Source organism: Pagrus major, chromosome 20 (assembly GCF_040436345.1).
Source record: "Pagrus major chromosome 20, Pma_NU_1.0".
Taxonomy (NCBI): Eukaryota; Metazoa; Chordata; class Actinopteri; order Spariformes; family Sparidae; genus Pagrus; species Pagrus major.
Genome location: NC_133234.1, coordinates 1887819 through 1902605, shown reverse-complemented (window position 1 = coordinate 1902605; position 14787 = coordinate 1887819).

Below are 14787 nucleotides of genomic sequence, written 5' to 3'. Positions count from 1 at the left end.
AAACATGGTAGGTGGCGCCTGCGGAGGCCTATCAGAACTGACCAATCAGAGCAGAATGGGCTTTTTTGGCAGAGGCCTTAAAGAGACAGGCACTTAAACAGAGTGTTCGGACAGAGGGTGAATAGAGGTGCTGCAGCAATGGACAGTATGAGAAAAATAATTTGTTTTTTGAACATTAAAGCATGTAAACATTTTCTAGAGGACACCCAAAATAAAAGTATGAACCTGAAAGTGAGCACAATATGGGACCCTTAATATGCCTCTATGTGTTTTATGTATGAGAACAAATTACAGTAAGAGTACACAAAATCACACATTCACAAATATTTTTCTGCTTATAAATATAGATGTTCCCCTGAACCAAAAACCATGAGCTCTACATTTAGATTTAATGACATCAAACTCTTCAGATCTTTCACCCTGTAAATGTGAGAATAAAAATGTATCTGCCCCAGAAAAAGCAGCAAGAGAAACACATTCTTTCTCTGCAAGGAATTTGTTTTCCAGTTTTGTTCATTCATTCTGCGTATGTGTAGCCAAGAGACCCAGGGCAATTTTCCACGTTGCGCTGAGGCAGTTAGACACACAAAAAAACATCCTCCTTCAAGTTCTGCGTCAGAGCTTTTAGCAGGATAATTTTGGAAGGAAGATACAGTTGATCTAAGGACAAGAACTCTGAAGATGTCCTCCGCTCTGTAAAGTGCAACAGCCTTATCCATCATACAGATACATCCAATCCAACCCCTCTGATTATTTTGACAAACAACATTAATCTGAGTTAAGCCTGGATAACATACTGATAAGTCAAGATAAATTTACTGATGGCCTGGCAGTGGAATAGTCTTCATTATCCTCCTATTCTCCCATGCAGAAATACAATGATTTTTTTTAAAAACCATGGGGATTGTACTTTTCTTTCTGATGATCCTATATGGAAAAGTGCTGAAAATGATGCCTGGAGGCTTACAGTGGGATGGGAGGGCGGTACGGCAGCCCATACATACCAATGACATTGATCCGTGAGCAGGGCCTGTAAGAATGCTGAGACGGCCATATGCACATTTTTTATTCTAGTAAGAAAAGTGCGCAATGTTCCAACATCAAGTCGTCTCAGGGATGTTTTGATGAGCTGGGCAGTATTTGGGATGAGTGGGCCATTTCTGTGTCCTTCAGTTTGAAAACGGCAGCAGATGAGGCTGGGGACCAGAGAAAAGGCTCTTTATTGCGTTATGTAGCAGTGATCCGAAAAAGGACCCTTCGCTGCTACCAGGACCTTCCCCCAAGGACCCCGGGGTGCAATGTTCTACCAGGCCTTGAATCACAATGCACCGTCGCTCTTGCTCCAGGGACCTGCTGGGCGCAAAACACTCTGAGCTTTATTCTAATATTCCCTCACACTTTCATGTACGGCCTTGCGTGTGTGTGAGCAGCTGTTAATATTTTATCACATTGTATTATCCACATGCTCCACCTGATGCAATATTTAATACATGTACTCTGTACTACCAATGTTTGTATTACTGCATACAAACGCTTCTCAGCATATTCATGATTGTTGAAGAAGCACTTACTTAATGTTGCAAGTTACATAAAGAAAGTGGTGATTGTGTTTACTCTTCTTTTGTGTCTTTGTTCTTTTTAAATGTGTTTGAAGGATGTTTTGGCTTTTATTTTTGTTTCACTTTATAAATCACATAAGAAAGGAAAACCATGACAATAAGTCTCTTTTGAGAGACATTTTGATGTCACATTGTTACATCTGTGCTTTTAGGTTTCTGAGAAGCCCCAGTGAAAAAAGAGCTGCAGGTCTGTGTGTCTGTTTGATCGATGGCGGGGCTGAGCCACATGCACACAGAGCAGAGTGGTTTATGTGTGCTTTTATAGTTAGTGAAACAAAATACGCTCTATTTAACTGATTCACTGCTGTTCTTGCTTCTCCCTCCTGTCATACACCCTGTAGCTCACTTGACCACCATTGCTCTCTCTGTCTGTCTCCCATGATAAGGGGAGGAGGGGCCAACTTTGATAGGTTTACAAACAGAAACTGATAAATCCTGCATAGTATGCTATTAAGGAAGGCTACAGTCTCCTAACTTCTTCACAGATCTGATGTTTTCCTCTGCCGCTAATCTTAGTCCGTGGAGCAGTAGCTTTACAAGACGTTGCATGCTTAATTTATGTCATGATTTTTTGGGGCCAAATTGTTTCCATTGTATTTTGCCACATTTCCAACCAAATTTTTGTTTCATTTAAATCTGAAATGCAGCAAAAACAGGTGGATGTAGACGCACCTAATGTCTGCCCTGTCTGACCAGTCACAATAATCAACCAATCAACCAGCCAGGTTTGATGCTCAACATGATCACACATTTACTGGAGAAAATCTGTAGCATGAGCTTCCATTTAATACCTAGTACGTATCTGTGGATATTGTACCGTCCATGCTTTGTATTTAAACTTGCATTATGTAAGAACTGGCCACCTGTTGGATTCATACTCCACAAATACAGGGCAGCATATGACCGGAATAACTGATAACTGCTGATAACTGTAGCTGTCCTGTAGCTGTAGCTTAGTTAGCCATGTAGCTCGTGGTCCGATTAGTTGACTCGAGTAAGCCTACACTGTCAGCACACACAGTTAGCATGGTTAGCATGCTAACTTCAGTAGATATCTCTGCTACACAATACATAGACGTCTTTCACATAATGTTTAGTTTTAAAGTGAAACTAACATAAATATGGCACCTTTCATATGTTACGTTTGTGCTAACCTTATATAGAACAAGATGAAGGTTTGCTTCATTGCAAAAATAAAAATGAGTCATTTTAAGTATAGTATATATGCCATTACCTGTATTCTATGATGTCAAACTGTGGCCATTAAATTTATCTCTGCTTCCATCAAAGTTTAGTTCTATTAATGAATTACTTTTTGTTACTACTTTTAAACCCTGACAAAATTAGCCACATCCCTTAAGAGATGACACAAAAAGTGTTTGAAGCAGGTTGATTTGCATTTTTTGCGTTCTGCTACTGCTACTAGAATCAACTAGATTACATTTGGCAGTGTTTAAAAGTCGATAATGAGTTTAAATTAAAGAGCTTGAGAGATCAGATTCACTGATTTTAATATTTGGATGCTGTGTATCCGTGTATATCCTGGTGGGGGATGACTGTAGTGTAAAGACTGTACGGTGCCTCTGCGCAGCCTGATCCGTCATTTCAGTGTTTCCCCATAAGAGGCAGTGTCAGCAAGCAGACACGCTCTTTACACAGACTCATAATGAAGGTCAATCTGAGGCCGTTATTCTCTGAAGTCTCAGCAGGAGAGCTACTGTTTGCCCCGGACATGTCACACACACACACACACACGCGCGCACGCACACACACACACCACATTTAACACACAAATACATATACACCAAAACACATGCAAATATGAAAGTACACACACATGAAATTATGTGTATGCATGCCGACATATACACACTCACAGTGACACAAAGCCAGCTCAGCGCAGCTGTGGCTTGGTTTTATGTGAGCATGGTCATCGAGGCAGAAGAGGTCGTCTCCCAGCATCACTCATGGGTCCAACCTTTGATCCCTCTGTCTCTCTCTTTCTGTCTCGGTCTCATCCACAGTCTCTCTCTTTAGGCCTTTCCCTGAGTTCCTGTTAGTGACCCCATCAGCTTCTGAAACTTTTTCTGTCATGATCCTCCCCAGTGGCCAAATAATGTCATGAACCTCCAACCCACAATTTTTTAAAAGTATTACTATTAATTAGGAGAAGCAATTAATACAAAAGGATTCAAGCTGAATTTTGAGATAAAGGTCAGCATGATGGCATCAGTAAATAAAATCAATCATCCATTTATCAATAAGTTGACAACTATTAAATTAATCACAAACGTTTTTGATAACCGATCAATCTGTTTGAGTACATTTTAAGAAAAAAAAGTAAAAATCCTCTGATTCTAGCTTTTAAATATAAATATTTTCTGGTTTCATTTCTGCTCTGTGACAATAGACTGAATATCTTTGGGTTATGGACAAACCATTTAAGGACATCATCTTGGGCTTTGGGAAACACTGAGAGAACATTTTTCATTTTTATTTTCGGACATTTTATAGATCAAACAAATACTGGACAGCCAGAATCTCTAAGAATCTCATCATTATGCATCTAAACTTACCAATGTTGACATTTTCAGGTACGTTTTTCGGCTGTTCAAAGTGTTACAGCAGCTAATAAACCTGCAAACTGACTAGCAGTGGACTCCTCTCCCAGAAGATGTTTGGTAGCTTTTTCAGGAAGACAAGGTGCAACACAAGACATGTGTCCTTAAATAGAAAGTAAACGTGGACATACATAAGCTAGAAAACTAATTTGAGATGTTGCTCAAAGTTGGACTTATTGGCTGAGTCTGGCTGATAGCAGTCTTGTGCTAACTATGTGCTAACTATATTCAATGGAAAGTAGCTAAAGCTTGCTCGAGAAGTTGCTAACCTCTCATTAATTTAAAATATTCAATATTATAGGCTATTATTAGGCTGTTGTATAGACTGTAGTCTGACTCACCAGATATAGACTGTTATGGTATAAGCCTGCCATTGGGTGCCTATTTCCTTGTTGCTAATATGGTCGCGATCACTGATTAAGCACCTGCTTTATTCTGCAAGTTCCCCTTGTGCTGCCAGAACAGCTCTGATCCATCAAGAAATTGACACAAGACTTCTGGAGTTGTCCTGTGGTGTCTGGCATTGGAACGCTGGCACTTTTGGCCAGCTTGTCTGGTCATTCCTGAGCTGATTTTGTGGTGTGGCTGAGCACATTGTACTGCGGTGGGGGCCCTGCCATCCAGGAGTGCCATTGCCGTGAGGTTATATACTTGGTCTACAACGGCGTTTGGGTGGGTGGTGCATGTCAAGTTGCATCCACTCAAATGCCAGGACCCAAAGTTTCCCAGCAGAACATGTCATTTTCACGAGATGATGAAGTTATTTACTTCATCTGTTAGTGGTTTTAATGTCATGGCTGATCGGTGTATATAGACTGTTAAACTTTCAAGTATGTAGAATCGAGAGGATTGCTGGAATAAACAAAGCCGTGTGAATAGAAGGCACTGAAGGGGTCTTAAAAGGAACCAAATCTACTTAGAAAAAAGTAAGTTGGTACACTGCTGTTGTCTATGTCATCAGCAGCCAATCATAGAATGGTGACAGCATAATGCAAATATACTTTAGTCTAAAATGAAAAGGTTTCATCCACTTTCAAAGAATATCTTTATGTAGCTTACATAGGAGTCATTCACTCACTCATTACTCCATACAGTTAACGCTCACTCATAGTTTTCTCTGTAGTGAGCAGTAGATTGAGAAACTTATGGGTACTGTAATTGACAATCTGTAGCACAATTATCATATCACAATCATTTTTGTGAAATTTTGAAGGGCACTTCTTAATGTACACTTTTTTCACATGCACAATTTGAACGGACAGTGGCAACAATAGCAAATATGCACTATATAATCATTACATAGTCAGCCAGAGATTCAGCATAATTTAACGTTCAGGGAGTGCCAGCATGAAACAGAAAAATAAACAGAGATTTGTAATTTACAGTTGAATCAGAATCAACTTTATAAGCCAAGTATGTGTAGAAATACAAGAGATTTGACTCTCAGGAAAAGACAGACAGCTAGGAACGAGGACAACAAAAACCTGACTAGTAAGGTAAAGAATGATAAAAAAAGACCATGCAGTTTAATTTGAAATGGACCGTGTCTTAATGTCAGTTTGAATGACAACCTCAGATTGAGGCTGAGGAAACAATATCTATGGAGCTCAGAGAAACACCAGAGATGGCTTTGTTTTTCTGTCAGGCCTCAGGCAGCTTTCAATCCCCATAGCAGTGAGACTGTCGCAGTAGATGGGAAATACAGGAGCTGAGGCAGTTTACATCATGTGAGTACGGCCCTGGACATATGGATGGTGCAGAAATAGAGAGCCTGGAGCACTCATTAGTATCCTACAGACCATAACACGTAAAGGCTTTTTTGCTTTCAGCATCAGCTCCTGTTTGTTCTCTTTGTTCAATTATCAATGTCCACAATGTTGCTAAATTCATGCGCTTGGTTTTTCTGCAGCAGGAGCAATACACTAGAGCACATGAAAACATCTCTCAGGAGACACGTCGGCTTTGAGGGAACTCTGGGTAATGAGCTGGAAAACTGCATTGATAATGTTGACCGTCACTCGGCAGGCTGACGTGAACGTGTCAGGCTCGATAAATAATGTGTGAGGTGTGGTCTTAATTTTGTGGATGCTGTCTGTGCTGACCCTCTGACTGCTCTCTATCTCACTGAGGCTGTTTAATTATGTAAACCTATAGTCAGAGAGTGAGAGGGAGGAGAGACAGAGAGGAGGGTTGCTTAACTTGTATTTTGATGCTTGTGTAAAATAATTCACCTTCAACAAAGACAAAGCACCGTCTGAGGTGCTTGTTCGTTGTTTTCAGCAACCTAATGATGTTCCTGCTTCACAAATAATCCTTGTGGTTTTTATTTTCATTAGCAGGAGTGTGTTTGAAGACAAACACACAAGAGGAATATTCAGAAAAATCCTCAGCCCAACAATCTAAGCATGAATTGAAAATGCAAGAATTGAAAATGGATTCTCCTCAACAACAAAGATAAGGCGGACCTGAGAAACAGGCTTTGCTCGAGTATGGGAGACAGAGCAGATATCAAAGAGCAATGGAAGGATAGTTGAAAGGCCTATAAAGATAGAGGAAATAATGCACATCAGTATGACAGCCTATTTGGAAAATGTATTCTCCAGTATTGCCTCCGTGTTCCTTACTTCCATGGTACCGAACATGTGGTTAGAAAGCGGGCTGGATGAGAGCACGGGAGGGACAAGGTTGATTGTTGGTTCAAGGAAAGCCCGTGCGTTGAGAAAACGCTCTTATTTTGGCAGCTGTGACCCACTTTTACACATTCATACTTGAGCTATGATATGCGCACTCACATATACACACACCCACGCGCTCACACATGCTGTAACGCATCAGTGAAGAGGAAAACAGAGGCATCTGGAAACGTCGTCCTCTGGGAGGCATTGACATGATTTGCGGGGGCTCACTGCGTTTCCCATAACTTTGCTAGTGCAGCTCTCTGCTAGGTGACTTCCCATGTGCGTTTGCTGTGGCAACTGATGGCTGCACACCTAATTGGCGAAACACATAAGCAGACCTGCATGGGGAGCTGAGGAATGTACTGTACAGTAATGTAAGGAGGCATGTGAGACCACACAATGTATAAATAATTGTGCATTAAAGTTTAACTCTAGTTTAAGTGACTCCTCAGGAGTGAGTGGGAGCGTTTAAGTTCCCTGAGGCTCAGCTGGAGCTGAATCGACAAATGTCATCTTAGATGTGATGGCCTTGTTTGTGCTTTTATAAGTCTTTTTGAATTCCATAACGTATACTGCAAGCTCAGGTTATTGTTACTTAAGGAGCTCAGAAAGAAAGAAAAAACATTTCAGGGCACAAATGTGTAATGTGTTCCTGGTTTTAAAGCCCCTGTGTGTCACATTGAAACATTTGTGGCTCTGGTGCCCTCAGCTATGTGAGAGGGGTGAGGGACTAACTGATTACATGAAACAGGATGGCATTAATCTGATCACAAACAGCAGCTGTAAACCATTACTTACTGGAGAAAAATGAGATCACAGATGCTTTGAACTAGACTGCAGAGGCTTTTCTCCATCAATACAGTTTGTTAATGGAAATGAATTATCCATTTAAAAGTGTGCTTCACATGCTGATGCATCCATGTGGGAGCCAGAGTTCCCACAATACTATGAAAAATGTGATTTCACTTCCTAATGTGATGTCATTGGACTATACACAGCGAGGTGATAACTTCCGACCTGGTTGTTCTCTGATGCTTTTTAATCAAAGCATACAAAGTGACAAGAGAGAGAAAAGATCTCTTGTTGATCAGTCCAGCTTTGTTTGTCAGGTGATGGGAGAGGAGGGACAGAGTAAGGAGCTTATTTTTGTTTGTGCCGCCATCTTGTAATATTATTAATATGTTTCCAGTGAAATGAATGAAAGAAGAGTCACAATGAATAATTTTACTTCCTGTAATGCTGGTTGATAAAGTTGTAATTGTAAGATTTCCCATTATATAACCCGGTCACAACAAAACCCACTTGGTTAGGATCAGGAAAAGATCATGTTTTGGCTGACCCGGTTGTGTTGCTGGAAAATTAGCAGCGTTGGCAAGAAGTGGTTTTACACTTACAAATGTTGAAATGCTTGTCAAGCCACCGCCAGTCTCTTCCACCCCTGACATGAAAGACAGCTCATACACCAGCTCGCCCTTATAGCATATAATAAGTTACAAACGTAACATACTTATTTAAACCCAAACCACAATCTTTTTCTAAACCTAATCAGTTAGTTTTGTTGCATAAACCTAACCAAACTGGGAGAATATGATGAAGGTCTGGTACACCTGTCACCACGCTGCAACAGTCATGTTGTTTTGGGAACGGTGATATCTGTTGTTTTGGGAGTCATTGGCAGTCAAGTTATTCAGTTGTTTAAGTATGAGGATGTGTTGCATATAAATGTAATGTGAATGTGATATGACACGAATTATATGTGACGTGGTATGACATGTATGAAATGTACAAATTTGAACGTATCTGTCGTTTGCAGGACTGGTTTTTTTTAGCTATTAAGAGCAAGTCACAGATTTTGTTTGCCTTTCCTATGCAGGTTTCAAAATGTGATACTCAAGTTGCTCAACGGCTGTTGTATTTGTAACAGAGAACCATACATGTGTCAATTCAAACAGAACTCTGTGACCTGGGGTCATTGAACCACCCTTGACTTTACCACCAGTAAATATAGGTGTCACCTGATCAGCTGTAACAGCTTTAAAGCTGCATTAATATACTTTATCGGCCATTTGGTGGTAGCACATCATGCTGTAAATGCAACATTGACATATTATAACTGTTTAAAGTTGACATATTTTTAAACATCCAGCAGCCACTATGTTCACCAGGTAGTCACTAACTGTATCTATCTGCTGTTTGGTGCTAGGCAGATGGTAAACAACACTAACACTCTCAAGATGTCCCAAGCTACCTGTCAGCTCATAGGACCGGTAGCTGCACGGCTAACTGAGGTAACTGGCTAACAATCACTACATTTAGCAATAGTCTGGTCACAAGCATGATGTCACAAACACTATGTTAACATTTTTTTACAGTGTAGATTTGGAATATCGCAAGATTCCCTGATGACAATTGTAGCAGATTATAATAATCTGTAACTGATTACACTTGGAAAGAAAGCTTCCATCTCCTATATGAGAGTACCGTTCCCCAGGCACACGCACTACACCATCAACTCCCATTCATTATATTCTACAAAGCAGCACTACAGTAATAATCATTTATAGCCCCAACTGCTGAGCCCTGTGAATATATGGCCCTGATCAAAAGCCAACACTGAACATCAAACGGGCTCATTCAGTTGTAAGTCTGGCTGTAAATTAGTGAGACATTATAGCGTGCCAGCGCTGGTGCCAGGGACAGGAGCTGGGACAGGATTTTAGACTAACAAGACAGTTATGGGAAATGATGACAGCATGTTGGCAAGTGTCGTTACTCCAGACCTGACCTACTATTCATTCTGAGGAGGCAGCTGGAAACGGATAAAAATCCAGGAGAAATTTCGACAGGGTTAAAGTGTTTTAGTGCTCACAAAAATGATGTAATGCATTCATTGCTTTTACCTGGCATTAGGACACTATGCAGAGAATGTGTGTATTATGAACTTTGTTTGACAGCATGAGAGGTTAAGCAGTGATATATGACACAAGAAACACCTCTTCATCTCGTCCTTTTTGGGAGGTGCTGTGTCTCTGGTAGAGAAGCTGTCTGTATTTTATGTCTCCGCCCAGCTCGACACTCCACCAGTCCAAAGCCTATGGCTCAGACTTGTAGCGCTGTGGGCAAAAAACGGAGCATTATCAGAAATTCTTGACAAAGCACTTTCTGGAGTAGGACTTAGCAGCACGCATAGTTAAACTCAAGGGGACAGTTTCTCTTAAAAGCTCTTGTACCAGCGCCGGCTCTTTCTGCAATTTGGGAAACACAGTTTTCAAAAGAAATTGGGTCATGGTAATGGCAGAAGAACATGGCATGTATAAAGGATCGGCCCCTGGAGAGAGAGCAAGAGGAGTCAAGAACAATGGTGGCCTGCTCAGACGGGGCCGTGCTTCATTGCTTTGTCAGTGCTGTAACAGCAAAGTCTTGTCAGCTGAAAAAAAAAACGGTATTCCTCAGCCCTCCTCTCTGTTTCCCACATTAAGGTAATGTGTATCATCTCAGGGCAGCGAGTGGGCACGGCGCTGATCCTGGGTCATTTCATAAACAAATAAGAAGCTTAAAGTGTTTCTTAGCCTCTAATGATTGTGAAGTTCAGAGCTTTTCTGCATGAAAAATGGTCTTTTGGTGGTCATGTGGAAAAAAAAAAGAAAATCCAAGGCACTCGGAATGTGTCTGAAGCCTTTATTCTGCATGGCCAGTCATAATTGCAAGCTTAAAATTACAGAGGGAAAAAAAGAGATCCAAGGCACTCAAAAAATCAGTTAAAAAGCCTTTATTCTGCTCAGCTGGTCACTGTGAAGTTTCTAACTCGCAGTTATGACTACACAAACAGAAATGCAAAAGCTTTTAACTGGTTTCTGCAGTGCCTTGAATCTTACTTTAACTTGGCGATAAGCAAATCTCAGAAGTGCCCAACTGTATCAAGGATAGATCAGAATACAACTGAAAGAAGTAACAAGCATTTATAAGGAGTAGATGAACACTTCATATTGGTTTATAGCAGATTATAATGTCTCAGGTGTACAAAATGAAGGACTTTGATGCTTGAGACTAGGATTCACATCCTGAATCCTGCATGTGGGTTGCAACAAAAAGTACAGAGAAAGATGGTGGGTGAAGGGTTAGGTTTTTAAAGTCAGCACATCCTGTCTCATACTTCAAGTCATTTTTGTCTTTTTAAATATCAATCAAAACACACGTGTGTGAATACCGCCATACCCGAAAAACTCAAGAGGTTGATGCCAGTGACTTGGGACATATCTCACCATTTTCCAAAACAACACAACTGTTGTAACGTACCAGCAACCTTTATTGTACAGTCGCAGTTTGGTTGGCACTTTGTGGTATGTGTTAAAATAAGTACATTACTTATGCATCTTAAGTTTTGTACATATGCATGTTAATTTACATGTTAATTGGTTAATTATGTTACTAACTTTGAAAAAATCACTGTTGACTTTTGGTTTCACACGGGACATGAACAGTGGTCTCCTGTGTTTGTTTGACCCTGGCCTCCTCCCCTCACAGACTTTGATGCTCTCTATACTGCCAGACCTGACTTCCTCTTTTGTTGCCGTTATAATCATTACAGCCACTAGAGGTCGCCACCTGACTAAAAAAAAGCTGCTTTCAGTGGTTGTAATTAATTATGGAGTATGGACTGAAATATAACCACAGAAAATATTAACCACGCTGTATTTGTTATCAGCAGATGTTGTAGTAGAACAAACAAAATATGCTCAGTGAACATCATGTTAGGCTGCCTGAAAACATGTCCTCAACTTGTTAAGTAAAACATAATTAAAGCAGCACCTTCTCTCAAAATGTAATTGCTGTTGTCCATTAGTAATGCGCCAATGTAATTTGTAGGAGATAGGGTTGCTTTAAGGTAATAATGGGCCCATGTATAATTACATATATTATTACAACATGAACAAACCCTTGTGTGTGTTTTAAAGCATTTGTTAACTACATAAATCATTTACAGACAGCTTTAAAATGTATATAAATGTCTTTGAAGAACTGTGATTGGCAGGTTAGTTTAAAACTGTAATCAGTTACTCATTTGTCACAGAAATAGCAATTTCATTGCTTTACTAATTACTCAGCAGCAAAAGTAATGCATTACACTTTACTAACGTCATTCAGCTCAGCTCTATCAAAGCTGCTTTTACTAAATAACTTTTGTATAAAATGATTATTTTGTATTTAACATGTGGAATGTGGAAATAGAAAATGAGACGGCATGGTTTAATGAGCTGGCAGCCTGTGATTTAGAGGGATTTACAGACCATCCAGCAGCTTGCTTATTCTTTGACCGCACGCAGCCCTCTAGAAGTCCTCAGCTTTGGGATTCACACACCCGACCACTCTAAATAAGTTGTACTGCTATGTACTGATACACTTTCCTGTGGCTACATGTGAATAGGACAACTTTGGTCCCCTCTTCTGGTAGCCCCCTGCACCAAGCTAACACGTCCTGGATCAGTCTGTCTACTGAATACAGAGAAACCAAACTAATTAATTAATCTGACATCAAATCAGCAAACAACCCAACCATATCACTGTAATACCTTACTATGTAAGGAGTTAGGCTACTGTCCAGCACTGTTAAAGACCTAGACATTATATGCGATTATGTTATCAAAGTGATTGTTATTTACAGGCAGGGCGAAGCTCTGCGCCCATTTCAGACAGCAGCTCTGAAGATTTCAGCTTTAAAAAGGGTGTAAATAACAACTTTTCAAATCAGTTAGAGACCTCTGTGCTTACGGAGCCTTGGATTACATTGGACAACCTGTATGGAGCCATTTTATGTGTTAAAATAGGTCCTCGGCTACCACCAGAAATGTTTTGTGGACTACAAGACTTTGCCCGACTTTACATCTGCATGGGGGTGAATAGATAATGACTGAATTTTCATTTCTGGGTGAACTGTGCCCGAAACTCAGAAATATTTGTTTTTTTCCATAAGTGAATAAACAAGCTGTTCTCTGAGGAAAATAACGTCCCAGAACACTGTTTGAAGCTAGAAAGGTGGCAGGGTCCACCACATATAAACAAAGTAAAATAGTATGAAATTGTGTTGTTTGTTTATTTAGTTTGTTTAGCCAGAAAAAAATCAGCCAATGAAGATCTTTTTCTTCTTATTAAAATTCATACTCCAGAACTACATAGTGCACCTTTAAATTTGGCTAACAGTAGCTAACATTAGCCACAATAAGTTACCAGTCATATGAGTACAAATAAACTCATAGCCGCAACCCCCCCTAGTGTATTGAATTGAGGAAGGAAGGTTTTTTTTTAGAGCTTCTGAATTATTTTTCTTTTCTTTTCTTTTTTTTAACAAGATGAGTGTGTTACATTGTCTTGCTTTAGGAATGTCCTTATTTTTGCATATGACTACATTACAGTGTGTTAGAAACCATTTAAAAATCATTTACATGCTTAAATAAGGAGGGGAGTTAACATATCGTTGCCCAGAATAGAATAATATATGATGAAAATAATGCAACCAAAACCCATATGAATTCATACAGTAACACCAGCGGTAATGACACACCCGTAAGGAAAAACAAGAGATGTAGTGATCACGCCAAATGCAGCCTCATGCAGGATGCATCCTCAGTCATGTTTATTGCAGGAACAGAAATGGATCTGAAACATTAATGGAACATCACCCCAGTTGGTCACAAACCACAGCACACAGATGTAGAAGACTCAGGCAAAAACATTACCTTCTGTCTGCATTTTGGCTGCGTATAGTGCAGCTTTAGGCTGTGTGTGTTTGGAGACACACTAACGTGAATCATGGTCTGTACTATACTGTGTGTAAGTTTTTCACCGCTATGTGCACATCTATATCTCATGTTGAAGTCCCAGAGAATAGTTCAGTAGTGAGTTTAAATTTTTCATTACAACAAGTACGGATGGCATCGTAAAACGCGGTTACCAAGCAACTGCTTCTCAGCCTCCCAATCAGCAGCGTTGTTGGTTTTAGATTCAGAGACAAATACCATCACACTCTCTTTTCCTCCTCTGCACGTCACTCAGTGTGCAAAAACATACACTGAATGGATTAATTTGATACATAGTAAATGAAAAAACAAAGTGCTTTTGATCAAGAAGTCTTTCAGTTTCGACTCCTGAAGGGAAAATCTATTTCTAAAGTCAGTCTATCAACTTCAGCCTGATGTGCTGAAGGTGTATAAGCCATCCAGGAGATACTGTAGGTTTTATAGGAGAGGCTTTGACTTTAAATTAGAATCTTTTGGTCCCCTAACCTGCTGCCAGTCACACCACTGGTGATAGTGAAAAAAGATGCTTATGCAAAGCATTTTCCCCCTACTGTTCCTGTCAGGGAGCTTTTGAAATCCCTTTTCTAATGAGAGCTGGCATTCCACCTTCCTTCAGTATTTCCTCCGGAGGGGAAGCAGGGAGGGTTAGTGACAGAAGGATGACAGCAGCGAAAGTGCCGCAGTCAGGAAAAGTCTTCTGCTTTCAGCTTATACAGAAGTCATACTCGGCTTTGAGATTTGTCTGTTTTTATAAACAATGTCATATGATTGCAAGGCGGCGGTCAGCTGTGTGACCTCCATCTGCAGCAGCGATATCTGATCTGGCACCACTGGCTGCTCCTGCAAAGCTGGAGGTGGATTCAGGCGACTCTTAAAGGTCCCGTAATAATCAGTTTTTATTTTTTTACAACAACTCAGAAAGGATAATTTACTTTGGATATTTTGAAAATAAATGTAGTTTAGGTGAAAATATTTTAAAACAGCAGGTCACCCAGAAATTAGAACTACATACTTTTCCTCTTACCTGTATAGCTTTTTTATCCATCTAGATCTAGATAGAGTTTTGGAGATATCT